This window comes from Podarcis gaigeae, assembly GCF_964106915.1.
Source record: "Podarcis gaigeae genome assembly, chromosome: 10".
NCBI classification, from domain to species: domain Eukaryota; kingdom Metazoa; phylum Chordata; class Lepidosauria; order Squamata; family Lacertidae; genus Podarcis; species Podarcis gaigeae.
This window is the reverse complement of record NC_139686.1, coordinates 35,153,229-35,173,813: the sequence shown is the minus strand read 5'-3', so window position 1 is coordinate 35,173,813 and position 20,585 is coordinate 35,153,229. Positions and strand designations below refer to the sequence as shown.

Below are 20,585 nucleotides of genomic sequence, written 5' to 3'. Positions count from 1 at the left end.
TTTTCCATTTAAATTATCCTCAGTGCTTCAGAACAACACAATAGGGAGGCCATTGGGGTAAGTTAAAATGGTGCCACGGCTAAGAAGTTTAGGGCAGTTTGGAGTACAGTGGTACCTCGGGTTAAGAACTTAATTCGTTCTGGAGGTCCATTCTTAACCTGAAGCACCACTTTAGCTAATGGGGCCTCCCGCTGCTGCCGTGCTGCCGGAGCACGATTTCTGTTCTCATGCTGAAGCAAAGTTCTTAACCCAAGGTACTATTTCTGGGTTAGCAGAGTCTGTAACCTGGTGGGCACAGGATATTGGGCATAACATTATGTTTGAGGACTGGGAAAGGTTGTGGACCACTGGGCTGAACTTCACTGCATGTAATGCTTTGAAGGAAAATGTAATGAAAATGATATATAGATGGTACATGACCCCAGTTAAACTTGCCAAAATATACCATTCGTCTGATAATAAATGTTGGAAATGTAAGGAAAATGAAGGAACATTCTTTCACCTCTGGTGGACCTGCCCTAAAGTGAAGGCCTTCTGGGAAATGATATATAATGAGTTGAAAAAGGTATTTAAGTATACCTTCACTAAGAAACCAGAGGCCTTCCTCCTGGGTATTGTCGGCCAGAAGGTGTTAAAGAAGGACCGAACATTTTTTATGTACGCAACAACAGCAGCAAGGATACTCATTGCCAAGAATTGGAAGACTCAAGATCTACCCACACTGGAAAAATGGCAGATACAGCTGATAGACTATATGCAACTTGCAGAGATGACCGGCAGAATCCGTGACCTGGGAGAAGAAAGGATTGAAGAAAATTGGAATAAATTTAAAATTTATTTACAAAAATATTGTAATTTGATTGAATGTTAAGAAGGATGCTTGATCATAAATAACTGGCCACCACTAAACTAGATTGGAATTTGATGATAAGTGAGATTAAGGAAAAGACAAACCCTTTGGGAGAACTATTAGATTATATTTAAACGAGTGGATATAAGATTGCAAACAAGATGATAATTTGCTTGAAAAAAACTTCTTAACACTGTAAGTGGGAGCAGGAGACATGAGGAAGTCTAAACAAGTTATGAAATTTTGTTATGATATAAGTTGTTGTTTGTTACTTATGCTTTTCTTTTACAAAAATCTTAATAAATATTTATATATATATAAAAAAGCAGAGTCTGTAACCTGAAGCATCTGTAACCTGAAGCGTTTGTAACCTGAGGTACCACTGTACTGCTGTTCACTGCCAGTTAAATCCACCGGGGCCCCCCAATGGCAGAGGGGTCCCACCAGAGGGAGCTTTCCTACGGTCTCCTCAACCTGGATCCTGCCCTATTTACTTTGATGAATACTTCATAAATGTTTGAGTAACAAAACCTTTCCCACAATTTCAAACTCATGCTTCCCTGCTCTAGATTTCCTGATCCCACAAGTCATAAGACCTTTCAGATCCCCATAGGGCTTGCATTGCGGCGCCCAAATATTTGAGGCTGCAACTCAGTGTGAATGAGATTCATTGTGATTGGCATGCCCTCTAATTGTGATGGAAGAGTCAGTTTATTTTAAATTGTCTTGGCCTCAAATCCAACGAATAACTGCTGGATTTCTAAGCATCTGTCAATATAGATGGGGCATTGCCTAGCAATGTTTGTGATTAACAATAAATCAGAGCAGGGGTAGCCAACATGGTGCCCTCCAGATGTTGGCTACATTTTGCTAATAAACTAGTCCTAAACACTGTTTGATTTGTGCCATGGGCTGGCTTTCTTTCTGGCCATTAACCCCACATTCCGCCATTATTTTCAGAACCACCTCTTCAAAAACAAAACAAAAGCAAGCTGAATTTAAACAGAGATTGAAACCGAAGCTAGGTGTGGTGTGTTTATAACCCCAGAACATGGCTACTCTTACTCCTATTTCAATGTTCTCTCCTTGAACTGATGTAATAGGGCTCCATTAAACTGATGGGAGTACATTTGAAAAGATGCAATGATGCAAATGTTTTCCCCCCCCATCAATTTGCCTCCCAGTTGCAGGAGGAGGCAGTGCATATGCACAAGAATCACGTAAAGATTAAGTGATGATGCTTTTATCAGGGATAAAAGGGATTTGCAATGCAATAGTAAGAGTGCGGGTATTGATTTAACAGCCACACTCCCTAGAGTGTGGCTGTTAAATGGCAGTTAAACAGCAACAATTTGGGGTATTATTGTTAAGTCAGGCTCTGTTATTTGGATAAATGGTTTTATGTGGATAAATCTTTTATCCACACCAAAAGGTGCTGGGATTCAGGTTGCTGCTGCTGCTTATATACACGCTTCCTTTTCTGCATTTCTTTTAGCACCTGCCATTGTGCATACATCTCACTGGAGTCTGCTGGACTGATGGCTGCTCTACAGACTTAGGCTGCAGTCGAAAGCCCAAACAGGCAGAGGTTGAGCTGAATGGAGCAGCCCTGCCACCTATACTAGCAGAAGATGGCAGGCAGCCTATAGCTATGCTAATCTTGAGCTCGTGTAGCAGTTGGGTCCACACTGGGCTTGAGCCAGTGCCACCAGCATGCAGTTTTCTGTGTGACCTGCTCAAAGTGTTCTGGGCGTGGGATGGTGGCCCCATCCTGCAGATAGAGGGCAGTGACAGAACTGGGGGGAGAGACACTGGTGTCCAGTCCACCGCCTCTCTCATGGCCCAGCACAAAGGGGGAAGGGTTTGTAATTGCAGCCTCAATTCTTCTGGTTTGTGATTGGTTTTAAAATTATTTTGTGTTTTTAAATCCCTGCAAGGTACCCTGGGACATTATGGTGAAGGGTGGGTCAAATATCAATCAATCAATCAATCAATCAATCAATCAATCAATCAGTGAATTAATAAAACCATCTAACTCAAACTGGGTTTCTGACTGAAACTTTCGCCTCTCACATACAGAAAATGCTGACATAGAGTAGCTTGCTTGTGTTCTGATTGGCTCTTGCATGCTAATAACTCCTTCCCCATTGGTCACGAGGGCTGCTTGTTTATTGAGAAGCAAGACCAGCTTGCAGTGGGTGGGCTGAGGTGACATGCATCTTGGATCAATTCATAATACAGTGACTAAGAAAAATGATGACTTGGCAAAGGATCAAAGGGATGTTATCTTTAATAATTAACAGTTAACAATTAAATCTTCAGTTTTTAATTTTTTAAAAAAGAAGTCGTGCCTCAGCATTTCAGTTTGAATTTCTCCGAATACATTTTCTATCCCATTTTTCCTGATATGCAATTTTTGCAAAGCAATTTTCCACAATATGATATCATTCCCCTAATAAAATTTCCACAATATCTATAAACATTTGTATATTATTTACATTAATATATGCATTTTTATTCACACTTTATCCTCGTATATGCATTTTTGTATACATTTTTTGAATAGAGAACTGCATTACAAAATTCGGAGAAGTGCAAATTTTGAATGAGAGACCCATTTTGAATTGTGTGTTGTTTTGGACTGTTTGAGATTAGATCGGTTTGCCTTAATATGAGAATTGAATCTAATTTATTCACCATCCTCTTGCCTTCCAGAGGTTTTGGACTACAACTCCCTTCAGTCTCAGCCAGTAATCCAAAACCTCTGGAGGACACCGTCGCTGAAGGCTGTTCTATAGTGTCTGTGTTCTCATTGCCTCAGTGAAACTTCTTCACCAACTTGTTGGGTTATGAATGATATTTGAAAGATGACAGTGTTAGACTGACCGAAACCTAAACTCCTTGTATATTTAAGCCTCCCTGAGTATCTGATCTTTTTTCCTTTGCAAACTAGGGAGACGAAATACTACTCTTCTTCTCATCCTCATGGGGCAGACAAGCTCACAAGATGTCTATGTGAAACCTCTGCTTTCCTTCATAGAAGGATTCAAGGCTCTATCTCAGGTAAGGGAAATTCTTCTTATTATTTTTTTAAAATTTAATTATTTCATCTGTTTGGGATAACTTTGTTCTAGGCAACTTTTAAAATATAATGACTTGCTTTCCAGATCTGATTATGGATACATAAATCAGAGTGATGGTGGTTTCATATATATATATATATTGTACCAATCCTGTTAAATAAAACTGAAGCTTTTGAGTGCCATGCAGTGTTTTCATTAGTCAAAGGTTGTCAGTCAGTTAATTATACGACAAGAGGTGCAAACTCTTTCTTCCCTATGACTCATATAACAGAAGCATCCTGATTAATATTTCATTGGTGAAACAGTATTTTTCAGAAATATTTATGGCCTGAAAGACTTTTCTCATCAAGCTACAATTCTCTGTGATATGAGATTTTTAATCCTGAAATCCTGAGTGACTCCTTTGAAATTGTTGATGGAATGAATTAATATACAGGGCAAGCACAGATACCATGTACCATGCCAAATAATAAAAAGCAGTTCTCAGAATAGCATGAAAAAATTAACCTTGCAAATGAACAGATAATCTGAACACTGATTTTCTTCAATAGTATTTGATTAAGGAGCTTTTCAGATGAATGCCTAATCAAAAAATTATATAGCAATAGCCTGCTTATTAAAACATTCACATTATTTTGAAAAATTAATTATGGAAGTTGAAGAGATACTAAATTTACATTGGTAAATGTTAACATGAGGGCTCCCCCACCCAAAAAAATAGCCCCAGGCCTTGGTCTGTTGAAAGTGAGTGTTTTGAAAAGATTTTTCACTGTTCTGTGTGCAGAAGACTGATCCTTGTTGCCCACCTAACACCTTTTGCCATTATGTTGATTGGCAGCTGTCCTGTTGGGAGCAATTTGCCTGATCTGCCAGGGGGTAAAAAGTATGGCAGTGCATTGGCAGCTGTTAACTAGGACGACAAAGCCAAAAACAGTGGAGGGAGATGGAATATATTATATCAATGTTTTAAAATCACACACAAACAAATGACACCTCAGTGTCACTGTATTTTTTTAATAAAGCAGTGAAATCTACAAAGATTGTGTGTCTTTTTCTAAGTAATCTTTTGTGGCAGCTGGATTGGCATTGCACTTTTTTTTAGAAGCGAGCCATGCACTTCTACACACACACACACACACACACACACACACACAGAGAGAGAGAGAGAGAGAGAGAGAGAGACACCCCCACCTTTTCACATTTTTTGATATTCCAAACAGTATTCTTCGATATTTGTGTTGTGGTCCCAATGAAAATTGCAGTGCCTGTGAACACTCCACCCCTGGAAGGTGCTGTTTCTTCAGGAAAGGAGGCTGCCATGGCCACAAATTCAGCTTCCTTCTGCGAAGAAGAATACAGTGGTACCTTGGGTTAAGTGCTTAATTTGTTCTGGAGGTCCGTTCTTAACCTGAAACTCTTCTTAACCTGAAACACCACTTTAGCTAATGGGGCCTCCTGCTGCCGCGGCGGCACCAGAGCACGATTTCTGTTCTCAACCTGAAACAAAATTTTTAACCTGAGGTACTATTTCTGGGTTAGCGGAGTCTGTAACCTAAAGCGTATGTAACTTGAAGCATATGTAACCCGAGGTACCACTGTAGTGGCTCCAAGGGGAGGAGGTTTTCACCAGAACTGTGGCACGGAGAGGGCAGAGTTAAACCTCCCCCCTCTGTGCATCCTGTATCCAGTAACTCCCCCAAACTAAAAAGCATTACTTTAATAAGCAAGGGGAAGGGCCAGGGCTAGCACACTCATAAGAAAAGGTGAGCCAACATCCTCAGCTGGCAGGATCCTGGGGCAGCAGATCTGGCCTCCAAGGAATGCATTGCCCATGGCAGCTGCCATCGTGGCAGTGACAGCTGTGGTGAGCTCCTTGGAGGTTGGATCTGCCAGCTCCTCGGCAGCCCTTGCCCCTCATGCTGCCTCTACAATGACCTATTGATGGATAGGAAGCTCTGCTGGTCTGAGCCCCCCATGTAGATCCTTATTCCTCCCTTGTTACGGGTTGTACCTCGGCTGTAGAGCATCTGCTTTGCACACAGAAGGCCCCAGGTTCAATCCTGACATCCTGTCCCCTGTCTGAAATCCTGGGAAAGGTGCTACCAGTTAGTATAAGGAATTCTGAGTTAGGTAGACCCATGGTCTGACCTGTAAAAGGCAGCTCCCAACGTTCCTATGGATTTGGTGTATTGTTTACTTTGGTCCCCACTTTGATTGTGGGGTTTCATGGAGGCTAGGGATGTGTGGATCTGCCAGTTTTGGTTTCTCTCTGTATCTTCTTTTTCCAGTCTTCAGCTCTTCACATTTTGCATTTTAAAGTGCTCGTTTCAGTGCTCATTTCTCCTCATATATTTGTATACAATTTTCAGATGCACATTTTTTGCAAAGCAATCTTCCCTGTATATAATGTATGTCGTTTTCACCAACATATGCAGAACTGCATTGCAAGATACAAAGAAGTGTGAATTTTGAAGGACAGCTGTGTTGTGTTTTGCATTTTATTTCGGAAAGTGTGAATTATGTAGGTTCACCTTTAAATGCCAGCTGAATTGAATTTCTCTCTCATCTGTAATTGAGGCTCAACATGAAATATATGAGATGCTGATGTGATGGCACCGAGCAAGGTTTTGCATTCCACATAAATGGTCTAAGCCAATGGTGTCTGGAAGTGGGGTGGGGCAGCAGTGAGCCAAATGAGGGCTTAGAACATGCTGCAGAGTACAGTGGTACCTCGGATTACATACGCTTCAGGTTACATACGCTTCAGGTTACACACTCCGCTAACCCAGAAATAGTGCTTCAGGTTAAGAACTTTGCTTCAGGGTGAGAACAGAAATCGTGCTGTGGCGGCACGGCAGCAGCAGGAAGCCCCATTAGCTAAAGTGGTGCTCAGGTTAAGAACAGTTTCAGGTTAAGTACGGACCTCCGGAACGAATTACGTACTTAACCCGAGGTACCACTGTACTGCATAGCAAACAGGGATCCTCAGCAGATGTTCAGGGTTTCTTCACGACCTGATGTGGAAAGGATTGCCTGAAGGCTTTGGACAATTTTGACAGAGTTCAAAGAACTTCAATTAAAATTATGAATAATATTTGAAGACACACTCATAGGACTACCTAATTGAAAACAGATATAATTTCCCTCCTTTTGCCGTTTCCTTGCGGTATTTTTACACTGTATTGATTTTGTGACATGATGAAAAATAACAACACAGAGCTTTGGACAATGTATAGTTTGTCCAACAGCAAGCAAGAAGAATGCTGTGGCTCTGTTATCTCCTTCGCAAAGAAACTTTCTGAGTTATAAATAGATTGCTAATGACTGTCAGGTTCTTCATCTCTGAAACTTCCTTGTAGGTATCTCATTACAGAGCTAACATCATTAATAAAATAGATGGAATATTTCACAAGGGCAGGATTTTTTTAAATTCTTTTTTACCTCAGTAGCTGTGAGGAATATACCTAGCATATGCATAATTTTGAAGGCCATTTTAAAACTGTAATTCATCATAATTATCTCCATATTTTAATGGCAAAACACATTTAATTGCTTTTGACTGGGCTGGCATCATGATACAAAAGAGAAGTAATGGCAGATGGTCCTAGTGTCAAATCTGCTACTCTTAACCCACAATAAAAAGTAGAACATGTTTCTGTGTCCCTGATGTGCTTTTTAGTACATGCATGGCCCAAAGTATACATTGTATGCAAATGCCTTTAACTGTAGCCCAAATGACCCGTTTGCTCCAGATTGCCCTCACCATGAATAGCTTTTCTTTGCTCAAACTGCTTGTGGTGAGGGCAATCTGGAGTGGAGGAAGAACGTTACTCATTCCCCACTTTCCATTTCCCCCGTTAGAATTATCTCCACAAAGCAATTGAACCTGGTAGACCATGTGACAGCGGACACAATCAGAGAACGGCTTCGACTGGCTGGCTAAACCAGGTGAGGTAGCAGATGGGCCTCAAACCCTCAGTGAGTTAGGGACTTCCCATGGATGTGAAGACAGGGTCTGGTGGATTGATCAGACAAGACCAGTCGTGGGTCCCACAGTCAAGAAGATGGTTTCTGCACATTCTGTAGAAGGAAGCAAGGGGCAGATGGGGCTCATCAACCTGGGAAGATTATTCATCTAGGAGAAGGAAAGCTCTGATCCTAAACCTCCACAGCCGTGTGGTATACTTATTCATGAGAAAGGCTTCAGGAGTAAACTCTTTTACTGGAACTTAAGAGAACTAAGTTGTATGATCAAGAAAAGTCAATTCAATCACTTCAGAAGCTACAGAAGAAATGCTGGCCCTTGAACTTAAATGACAGCAACACTCGTCTTACCCCAAATAATCCAAAATGCAATTTATGATTGTTTAGTGGAAGTGGGTGTGGCAATAGTAAAAACAAGATCATTTATAGACAGCTTTAATTGACTAATATCATAACAAATCTTTCATCAGTGTGACATTATTCACCGCCCACAGCAGTGTGGCAGTTGTAATTTCTTTTTGTTAATATTAATTGCTTAATCATTTTTATTTATATAGCTCTTAACTGGTGCCTGAAGCACTTTACATAAAAATAATTCAGTGAAATGTCATTTATAAAGTCTATTTAAAATTAACTTTTGAAGAGAAAAGAAAAGTAGAGTAAAGGGGGAAAAGATACACTACAGAGAATTCCCAGAGGGGAGATTGTGTTAGTTGGTTGATGCAAAAAACACCACAGACTCATGAGACACCTCAAAGCCCAATTAATTTATTATGGAGTAATCTTTTGTGGGCTACAGTTCACTTCATCAGGTGTATTGTGTGTTATCCTGAGTTGTATCTTACAAACACCTGCTAACTCAAGGTAACGTTCCATGCATCTGATGAAGTAGGCTGTAGTCCACAAATGTTGATGCCACACAAATGGAAGTTTTTGGTGTTGAGGGCTCCATTCCATTTTAGGTAATCTGAGATATGTTTGAGCATTAGAGATAAGGCTATTGGTGACTTGCCATCATGGATATGATGTACATCCACAGTCAGAGGCAGTGTGCCTATGGATGCCAGTTGCTGACAAGTGCAAGTGAGGAGAGTGCTATTGAAGCCATACCCTGCTTGTGGGCTACCCATGGGCATCTGACTGGACATTGTGAAAACAGGATGCTGAATTAAATGGGCCTTTGACCTGGTCCGGCAGTGCTCTTCTTACGTAATCTGTTGGGGGCCACTTTCTGGCAGTGTGTTGAGACTAAAGCCAATTGTGGGTGGGGTCCAAGGTCCAAGGTCCAAAGTGGTTTTCTTGTTGGATCTTCCTGCATCTACCTTCCTACCTTTTCTTGTTGGATCTTCCTGCATCTGGCATCACATGAACAGATGCCACATGATGTTGAACGTAAAGACAATTTCCCCAAGACAGAGTGTTGTTGGTTGACCGTAATAAACCTTTTGGCTGACTGATTATAGAAAAGGAGCCCTACATGCAGAAAACATTTAGCTAACGTGGATGTGCATTTCATACCTGTTATGTTCTGCTCATCAGTGCACCATTGAACTGGCTGCTGGCTTTGAGATGCAAATGCGGATGTATATCATTACCAGTCATGTGAGCTTTTGTTGGTGGGTTAACCTGGATTGGGGACTGTAAATCATAGTGTTTAGATGATCATAGTTCAATAAGGGGAAATATGAAGCAACCTTTTGCCCAGGCATGCAGCACTATCAACTCTCCCTTCATGGTGCAAGCAAACAAACTAGAAAATAACCATAGTTTTCCATTTTGGCCAAAGTGGGAACTCGTTGCCAGCCTCAGAACATGCAGGGATATTAAACCATGGTTCACAGTTGGTTTAATCTTGTGAGCTCTTTGGAAGCTAGTAACCATAGTTTTGCAGTAATTAAATATTTGCTGGTTTGTTCACTCATGCTACAAAGTGGAAAGACTTGTTCATATCTTGGCTTATCAAGTTGAGATATGTTTATCCAAACCATCTCTGAAAAAATAACAAATTTAATTGTTTACATTCATTAGTTTCAATCATATAAAGAATGATTGATTGAAAATGAAGTGAAATTGAAAAAAAGGGGCAAATGGCAATCTGAAGTAAATAGAAATGTTAGAAGAAATTCATATAAGTATTTTATTGAGGTATGTCTGCTTTTGGCAGTGTTCTCTGGATAATGGCAGCGCAATTATTTCTCAAAATCAGTAACCACTTGCCAATTATAGTCAATTCCATGACTAGTGCCAGCAACAAATTAGGTTTAGTGTGCTTACATTTGCCCTCAGCTTCACGCTCCACATTTTGTCAGTGTTTTGACATGTTGTAGAAGGAACCGTAATGCAGATATATTGCTTAATACCCTCTCCCATGATAGTCAGTAGGTGTGCATAGCACACATTTTAAATTTATATGTTATGCCATACTGTTGAAACATTTCACTAGCAATATCATGAATAATTTTAGTAGAAGGTAGCAATTAAGTAATTATATAAAGTGTGAGTCTCAGAGAATTTCTGCTGAAGCAAGTCCTTTAAAATTAATAAAGCATTTCAAGATTTCCACTGTTAATTCCCACAATCGCAAAAAAACCCCAAAAACCTTAGCTGGTTACTGTTTTTAGCCTTCATTAAAGGCTCATAATTTCTCCAATGCATTTTTGATGGAGTTGTTTTAAAATTAAAGTTGTAAATGAAGCCACAGCAACCTAACACCAGTTAGAATACAACAGAATACTGTTGTTCATAAGGCAATAATGCATTTCCACTAACAAATTAGAAGCCAAAACATAGACAAAACTTGTGCCTTTGTATTTGCCTAGTTAACAGCCAGCAACCTCAGAAAGTTATAAAGATGTTATTTAGTGGTACAAATGGATCATGTGTTATCCTGCTATAACTTAGACCATCTTCACATTGCTGCAGATGTCTGGGCTGTTTCACTAGAATGGAGCTTCATTAACTTCCCATTGCCACCCAACTGCTAGAGGGAGTGCACTGACTGAGACGTCTCCCTCTACATGCAGTGACTTTGTCCCAATGTACTCACTTTTGCGATTCTTTCTGCAACCACATCCCCAGATTACACGGCAACCAGTTCCCAAGTCTTCTTCCTTAGTTCTTCTCTCTGTTTTTACTATAAACAACTTCATAAGGATCTCTTTATATTTCTCCTTTTGCCCACCAGAATGACTGTAGCAGGACATTGGGAAAGGTCTCCTGACTTCTCCAATAACTACTGGTGCAGCTGCATTTGGCACCTGGCTTTAATGGAAAGGTGACAACACCAAACTTGATGCATTTGTCACAGTCTGGTTTCCACCTTTGACTTTTATAAACATGATAACTAAAGGCATCCAATCTGGTTTTTGGAGAGGCTGTGGATGATAATTTCTCCATTTGAAATGCTGTATCCTTCCTTTGATGCTTTCTGAATGCCGTATTTACTGTAACAGTACATTTAAGACAAGATACTGTTTATTCGGTAACGTTTATTGTATGATTCAATATGAAACTACACCCACACACCCACACCACACAATATATATAATATAAAAAGGCCGACCCAAATGCGAAGACTTGGAAGGGTATTCATTAGCAAACTTGAAACTGTGGAATCTGGCCTTGACAAACTCTGGGAATTTCTAGTTCAAAGGGCTGGGGAAGACAATTGCCTCCTTTATGTGTTGATTCACACATTGTTATATATAGTCATCAGAAGTAGCTACTTGTCAGGAGAGAGTAACACCCATACTGCTCCAATTTTTCACTCATTTTATAGAATTCTGTTTTTCATTTGTGTTCTGCATAGTAGTAGCATACAATTCCCAAGCTTGCTTTGAACTCAGATTACTTCATTTTCAGATAGTATGGCTTCATGCACACATCTCAGATGTGAAAGTTTTAGTTGATATTGTTATTATATATATAAAAAAATCCATGGTCTTTCAGGCTTATGGACTTGTACATGACAGACAGCAGACTTCAGCAATGTGCACAACCGCACAATGCTTTCTAGCTTGAGTTTTCTCCAGGAACAGTAAGGCTCCAAAAACCTGTGCTGACAGGTAATGAGATTTAATTCACAGGAGAGGGGAGAATAAAACATCCATATTCATTACTTAATCAAATAAAAATACTTTCAGAGAATTCTGGGAATTCTCAACAGTTGCTTTGAAAGCCTCTCTTTGATAGCTGTAAACAAATTACCTTACGAATAACTTCTTAATCAAGGAAGAGCGGAGCTACTCTCTACTTGATCTTTCCCTTTGGGTGGTCCCAGTCAGAGCTGCAGTCCTGTGCCTGATGGCTTGGCTCCTGAAAAGCCGTATAGTATTATGCTGACAGCTGTAGACCTCTTTTTGTTAGGGATAACAGACATCCTGTGCTGAGGACAGCATCAAGCCCAGCTTGCAGTATGCCCAATTAGAGAAGCTAAAATCTCATTTGCTTCACCATGGGAGCCTCTGAAAGCACACCGTTTGGGCCTCATTACAGTATTTTTAACTTTACAAAAACAATTTCATTATGGAAATTAAAGGAAGCTTATTTGGTCTCTGTATTTACACTGAAGTGAATATACTCTACAAAAAAATCCAACCCACCTATCATCTCGAGTCCACCCCTCCCCCGCTTTATCACAAAGTTTCTTTGAGAAACTGTTTTGCCCTCTAGCTTCAGTAAGAAAGCAACCATTTTGAAACCAACTGGCTAGTATTAACACTGGAGACATCAAATAGGCAAGCTGCTGTTTGCCGCACTGGGGAGCTGAAGGTTCTCTTTTAAGACTAAGGCAGTGCTTTAATTTCCTCTCCAAGAATGTAATTGTTTTGGAACCTCTCCCAGTGGCAAGGGGTTGGGTGAGCAACCCCAAGGGAGGGAAGCAAGCTTGCAGAAATGATCCAAGTGCGAGATGAAACAGGCAGTCAAGAGGAAGCAGGAGCCAGTAACCAAAGGAACCAGGTGGGAGTGCAGCCCAAACTCTAGGATACAAACAACATCACTGGTACAGTGGTACCTCGGGTTAAGAAATTTCCGGAGGTCCGTTCTTAACCTGAAACTGCTCTTAACCTGAGGTACCACTTTAGCTAATGGGGCCTCCTGCTGCCGCCACGCCACCGGAGCACGTTTTCTGTTCTCATCCTGAAGCAAAGTTCTTAACCCGAGGTACTATTTCTGGATTAGTGGAGTCTGTAACCTGAAGCGTCTGTAACCTGAAGCGTCTGTAACCCGAGGTACCACTGTATTTGGAAGCAGAGCAGAGCCATCTGAGTTAGTAGCCATTGGCAGTCTTCTCCATGAATTTGTTTAATACTCTTTGAAAGCGATCTAGGTGACCATGTGCTGAGTGAAGAAGCACTTTCTTTTATTTGTCCAGAATCTTTCAACATTGTGCTTCATTGGCTGTCCATGTCTTTCGACTTTCCCAGCTCCTCTCAAGACATACAACAAATTCTGTTTTCAAATCTGTCCAAATTCTGTGATATTCAATGACCAGAAATCTTACAAACCTATCCTCTTACAGTAGAGTCAGGAAAACTAATAAAACCAGGCTTCAGTTTGATTCCTACAGCAACCATTATCACAATTACAAAGAAAATCTCAGGTCCGCTGAATACCATGAGGGTAACATGCCCTGTAATTTAGAGTTTAAATTGGTGTCTGGGTGGTTGATGTGTTCAGGACAAGCTTGAGAGTGGTTGTTTTCTTTGCTGGGGAGCATTATGGTTTATAAATATTGTTATTTCCTGCAGAATATCTCAATCTGTAGCCCTTTGTTGGAATGATCCTCTACCCATTAACCTGTGAACATGTTCAATGCAGCTGAGCAAAGCAAATTAATTTACAAGACTATGTTGAAACAAAATCTATATTTTATTTGGGAATCAGTGAGAGAGTGATATATCAATAGTATGGAAGTTTAGACACCCCTAATTCTCAGCGCCAGAATTGCTATTTGCTCCAGATTTAGCTACATTCTTCCTCTTTTATTTTCTCTTGCATCACATTAAGTAGCTTTAAAAGTATATAAATAGGACTGGCACCAAATGATCTTTCTACTTTGTAGAAGCTTCAATATTTCCTCCATTCCCCCCCCTCCCCTTATTAGGCTCCCTCTTTGATTGGAGACGCTGAAAGGTTGTTAATCATAATGAGTTTCTGCTTTCATGGCAACACATCTGTCTTTATCTTCAGAAGGTGCTAGCTGGTGTTCAGCACTTAAGAATACATTACTATATATTGTGTTTTGCCCAGGGATAATAATCTAGTGGGTCATCATCACTGGCAAAACCTTCATAGAAGTTGAGTTAGTATAACAAGCATGAAAATTATGTCCCTTCTTCCATTTCTCATTTATTTCTCCACATACAACACGTTTATGAGCTGATTTTTAATGAACTTTTACAAATGACCAAAGTTGCCTCCAAAACAAGAGCAAAAGACTTCTGCATACTTGAGCTCAGTGGACTTCTGAATAAACATGTTTAGGATCAAGGTATTAGCTCTCCATTATGTTGACTGAATGTATCATGATAGAACAGTGCTAAATAAAGCTGTGTGCAAATGTACTCTCAAAGTTCTGGCTCCATTGGCTTAAACCGAATAGAAGAAATCTGATATTTTTTCTAGTTCTCACCCAAGAAAAGGAAGGGCACATTGTAGAATTTTCTCTGAATATTCTTCATCATCTTTTGTGTGTGTGACTGTGCCATTTTCCTGCCCCTGCAGTGCCCTGAAACAATACCATGTGCAGGGCATTGTGTCAGATGCAAATATTGATGTACTATTTCCTCAGTTTGCTTTCAGGGAATCTGGGTAGCAACTCTGATCTGGACAGCTGCAACAGCCTCAAAATCTGTGGTGGAAGAAGAACTCTTTGTGAAATATAAGCTTAGTATGACAGGGCTATTATTACAAATATGATCTCCATATAACAGTAAATTCAACTGCAATTTTTATTATGTTTTTTAAAATGTTAAGATGTATGTGTTAGGGAAATGATAGCAATGAGACGTATTTACTGGACACTAGGGTTTCGTATGCACAATATTTTATTCTAGAATCAATGGAGACTCAGTACTTGCTTTTTTCCATGTAGTCCACACACAATCTAGAACTATTGCATATTTTTTGGCCCTGAAAAGCTCTTTTTGAGAAGCTGGTCTCCTTGTGGCTTCAGGCACAGTAAAGCCATGGGGTGGAGGAGCAGGTGGTAAAGACCAAGACACCCAGTGTTGGATTAAAATTAGGCCACAACTTTGTTGTTTACAGAAGAATAAGTTTGGCATGGGCATTGGGCACATATCAAATGATCAACCAGCCTGCTTAATATGCTGCCAGTTCATGGATGAGAGTTGGCCAAAATTTGGAGTCCCCTTATGGTACAAACTGCTTCCCATTGACCCTGTCCGGTCAATGGTAATAAGTGCTATGACCCGTCACCCCCTGACTGGGATTATGGGCAGAAAGCACCACCTAATGGTGATCCCCTGTTGGGATGGGGCAGGCTATCCTTTCTCTTCTCTTCCCTGCCTCCTAAGGATCCGGCCCAGTGCCTCTCCCGCCACAAGAGTTGAGGGGAATGCCCCAACTCACTGCCACATCTGAAGCTCCTGTAACCATCCACACAGACCACTGTGAATGTCCACCAACCAGGCCTCATTGCCTGCCCCAGAGAGATGCACATTGCCCAATTAATCTCTTCTGAATTATACTGATGGATGTTGCCTCACCGGTTAGTTCTCTGAGAACTAGCAGCTTCCAATGAATCATTTTGTTGACCTTCTCTGGGCTTCATTGACCATGCCAGGGTTTATGCCCCCCCAGCCCCAACCCCTGAGGAGTTCCAGCCTGAAGACCACCATCTGTGGGAATTCAGCTTTCATGATGTCCAATTAGCATGTAAGGCTAAGGATGATTCCCTTTTGCCTGCCTAGATCATTTTCACCAAGTTGTATGATGATATAATCAGAAGGCTCTTGGCTGTAATACATGACATGACAGATAGCATGAATTCGTCCCCCATCATGTCTCAAATTCCATTCCACCCTCTCACTCAAATGGTGTAGACACCACCCACATGACAGCGTGTAACCACCATGCCCACAAATCCATATTGATCTGTGTGCCAGGCCTCTAGGAGGAAGAATTTAACAAAGAGTAAGCTTCTGAACCCATCTCTGAATTGCCTGGATCCTGGGGGTGGGGGCACTCTACTCTGCTGCCAACATGGCTGCCCCATGGCTACCTGACCAGACAATCACATTCTTGCTCTAGAGTTCCCAGTTTGGGGTGATGAAATAAACTCAGGAATCTCTGTAATAATTTAAAGGTATGTTGAAGTGACCTTTAACTACAATAAAGGAAAGGGGGGATTTTATCAGGTCAATCTAGAGTGGAAGAGGTTGCTATGCTATTATTCAAATTCTGGCGTGTGTTTTTTTAAGGAATTTGACAAGTGAAATGGTCTTCAGTAAACCATTTAGTATTCTGCCAGACTGACAGAAAATAGTCTTCCTTTCTGTATAACTTGGCAAATTATTCTGGAAAAGCACCTTCTCTTCAGTTTTCTGAAAGAAACACTTTTGGTCTGTAAAGTGAAATAAGATAATTCCAGATAAGTTATAGGTCAGACAGATGTAAGGATATAACCTTGAACAGCACTCAATCCTTTTTTATGATATAATAAAATGTCAACATGAAGTTTATGAATCAAGCAATTTTATCATTGTAGAGAGTGGGAGTGAAGCAGGCATTTAATTTGAAATAGAGAAAGCATGCACGTAGAATATTCCAGAATGCTGTGAGGTTTTTTATGTTTCCTCTGAACCCCTTTAAGTGTTAAGTCAACAGTAGTCTACACAAATGGATTATCAGATCTGAGCAACAGCAAGAAAAACTCTGCATAGATATGGTGGAGACTTAGGAGAAGTGAGATGTAGAGCTGAAAATCCTGCCTGTGAGATAAGATGTTATCCTTTAGTATTAAGGGAATCTGTAGTTCTGTCAAAGGGCCAACGATCTTCTCAGTTTTTAATAAGACCAAGTTTTGTCTTTCTAGAAAAAGGATCCCATGCTTCAAACAGCAAATATCATAAAATGAAAGGGAAGCAGACTGGGAAAAACTGATAAACATCTTCCCATAGAAAGATTGCAGTTGAATAGTGTAACAGAACTTTTCCAAGGAGTAGGTCCCAGTTACAAACTGTAATGCCAAACTGGAAGAGAGATTTGGGAAGAATCTTGGTTTTACACAGTCTTACATTCTCCGCTGTAATGGTTCCAGGTCTGATTATTGGAGTCTCTAATTAAATATTAACTAAGAAAGTTGAGAATGTGTGGCTAGATAGACCACCATTCAGAATCAGTTTATGGTCAGATTCAGATCATACAATTGAAATCTTTCAGGTTTTCCCACATTCAAAGGCATTAATAAGAAAAGTCTTGCTGATCAGACTAAATACAAATGAAGTATCCTGTTCCCCACAACAGCTAACCTAACATGAGAGGAGTAGTCCTTTCCTATGTTTTTTTCCTCAGCCTCCTAAGATGGTGGTTGCATATAATGTCAGGATTAGTAGCCAATGTTAGCCTTATTTTCAGTGTATTTGATCCACTTTCAAAGTAGTAGAAGTTAGTGGCTATCATCACATATTGTGGCAGTGAACCCCATTAGTTTATTGTGTACTATGTGAAAAAGTAGATTCTAGAGGCAGCTTATAGGCAAATTGAGTAATAACCAAAGATGATAGCTTGATCATCTTTGAATTTGTCTAATTCTCTTCTGAAACCATAGTTCAGCTATGTGCTAGTGCTATGTCCAAGAATCATAGCAGACGTAGATCACAAAGACTTTATTCTAAAATAAGAAGCAACAACCATAGCAACACTGAACAAGTATGCCTAGACCAATTAATTCTCCATTGTTACTTCTTTTTATAGACTGACTTCCTTCAGCCGGCTATTATTCCCAGCTGTCTTAAGAGAAGATGTAAAGGGCAGCTTCATACTATATCACCATAGTCAGGTATGCTCTATGAAGTGTGCCTTCTCAAGAGTATCAGTGGTTGGTGATGGCTCAGAGGAATGTTCACCTGGTGGACTGAATGAGATTTACTGAATGAGATTTCCCCTCACATTCCCTTGTGTGTTTATGTCTTTTCCATTGCTTCAGCTTTGCTGTGCTGAGCTTTGTTTGATGGATGACTGGCTACAAAGCAGTTTGTTTGATTACTTGAGAGGTGAGGGAAAGGGGTAGTCAATCCAGTTGAACCAGAAGAAGACATGTTCTCTTTTTCCTGGTTCTCTCACATGAGGTACTTGGCCTCACATGACCAGGCGTGGGGCAGATCAGCTGAACTCTGCTTCCTTTTATTTCATAGGACAGTTGGTTTTATATAATCACTGTGGTGGTGTGAGTGTGGGATACAGACTAAATGAATCAGGCGAAGGTGTGTGATGGTGTATTTACTGCTTCTTTTGGTTCTTTCTCACAGAGGAATTGGCCTTCAATGGCCCTTGTGGGGCTCGGGGAAACAATTTGCCTTGGAGTTCCTGTTAGCTTTAGTACCTTGGAATTTGGGAGATGATATATTCAACATCCAGGTAGAACTTATCTCTGGGGGACATGTGAGTTCATGTGAAAATTAATAGGATATAAACCTAAAGCCAGCTGTTAAGGTGGAACAAGTGAAGCCACCATTAACCTATTTATAAAGTGCTTCAACAAAATTATCCAGATTCTTCATCCAGAGTTTCCTTCAGAGTTTATTGAAAGTTTCATTATTTTGTTCCCCACTGGTCACTGAAAGATTTCTGTCCACAGGCTCTGTCAAAAATGAAGAGTCGCTTTGCCCCTGGATTCTCAGTGGTAGCAAAGAGATTGCAAACCTATTATTATATTATCTCAGCAGCTTATTACATCCCTTCTGGTATAGTCAGTCTAAACTAAACAGGCAAAGACATTCACTCAAGAGTCAAGGATGGTGCAGCAGAGATGCTACCACAGAGCTGAATTCAAGCTGCATTGCAGTCATTTTTTGTTCTGATGTATCATAGCCAAGTCCCTGTTTTCCCTACTGCTTTCAATCATGGTGATAATTGAATGTTTTCTAGCAATATAATGGGTATTGTGAGCAGTAGTTGGGACTCACTGTTTCTTTCCTTCTTCCTATTTGGTTCTTTTAAAATATTTGCATGTGTGAAAAAAGGCAATTTTTGCTTTGGTATATATTGTTATAGGTAGAGTTTGGAGGGTTTCTATTGGTTTGTCTACCTGAGAAAACCAGGCAGTTTCCAAACTTCACCATTATTCATAAGAAACAAGAAAAAAATGATAGGCTACCTTTATGGCAGTAATAGTGTGTGTGTGTGTGTGTGTGTGTGTGTTTATGGGAGGAGGAAGAATAGGATATAATACCTGTGCTTGCTGTTTATATTTACGGTATTTCTTAATTTTCTATCCCACCCTTCCTCCCAAACAACCCCAGGGTATCAAACAATAAGACAGCAAACCAGTACAAAATATATATTTTTAGAAAGCAACAACAATAAAATATCCTATGTTCATAGTTAAACAATTTCAACTTTGCTTTGTTGTTGTTTAGTCGTTTAGTCGTGTCCGACTCTTCGTGACCCCATGGACCAGAGCACGCCAGGCACTTCTGTCTTCCACTGCCTCCTGCAGTTTGGTCAGACTCATGTTTGTAGCTTCGAAGACACTATCCAACCATCTCGTCCTCTGTCGTCCCCTTCTCCTTGTGCCCTCCATCTTTCCCAACATCAGGGTCTTTCCCAGGGAGTCTTTTCTTCTCATGAGGTGGTCAAAGTATTGGAGCCTCAGCTTCAGGATCTGTCCTTCCAGTGAGCACTCAGGGCTGATTTCCTTAAGAATGGATAGGTTTGATCTTCTTGCAGTCCATGGGACTCTCAAGAGTCTCCTCCAGCGCCATAATTCAAAAGCATCAATTGTTCGGCGATCAGCCTTCTTTATGGTCCAGCTCTCACTTCCATACATCACTATTGGGAAAACCATAGCTTTTACTATACGGACCTTTGTTGGCAAGGTGATGTCTCTACTTTTTAAGATGCTGTCTAGGTTTGTCATTGCTTTCCTCCCAAGAAGCAGGCGTCTCTTAATTTCGTGGCTGCTGTCACCATCTGCAGTGATCATGGAGCCCCAGAATGTAAAATCTCTCACTGCCTCCATTTCTTCCCCTTCTATTTGCCAGGAGGTGATGGGACCAGTGGCCATGATCTTCATTTTTTTGATGTTGAGCTTCAGACCATATTTTGCGCTCTCCTCTTTCACCCTCAATAAAAGGTTCTTTAATTCCTCCTCACTTTCTGCCATCAAGGTTGTGTCATCTGCATATCTGAGGTTGTTGATATTTCTTCCAGCAATCTTAATTCCGGCTTGGGATTCATCCAGCCCAGCCTTTCGCATGATGAATTCTGCATATAAGTTAAATAAACAGGGAGACAAAATACAGCCTTGTCGTACTCCTTTCCCAATTTTGAACCAATTAGTTGTTCCATATCCAGTTCTAACTGTAGCTTCTTGACCCACATAGAGATTTCTCAGGATACAGATGAGGTGATCAGGCACTCCCATTTCTTTAAGAACTTGCCATAGTTTGCTGTGGTCAACACAGTCAAAGGCTTTTGCATAG

The 20,585-nt window shown here is 40.5% G+C and overlaps 1 long non-coding RNA gene across 3 annotated transcripts in view; it reads left to right on the top strand.

Annotated features, from left to right (window-relative positions):
• Nucleotides 1-20,585, top strand: part of LOC310825398 — a 69,009-nt gene that overhangs the window by 26,439 nt on the left and 21,985 nt on the right. For all 3 annotated transcript variants that reach the window (XR_014555270.1, XR_014555271.1, XR_014555272.1), the window contains 2 exons: nt 3,804-3,913; nt 17,857-17,941. This is a non-coding gene — a long non-coding RNA (uncharacterized lncRNA). The remainder of the gene's footprint in view (nt 1-3,803; nt 3,914-17,856; nt 17,942-20,585) is intronic.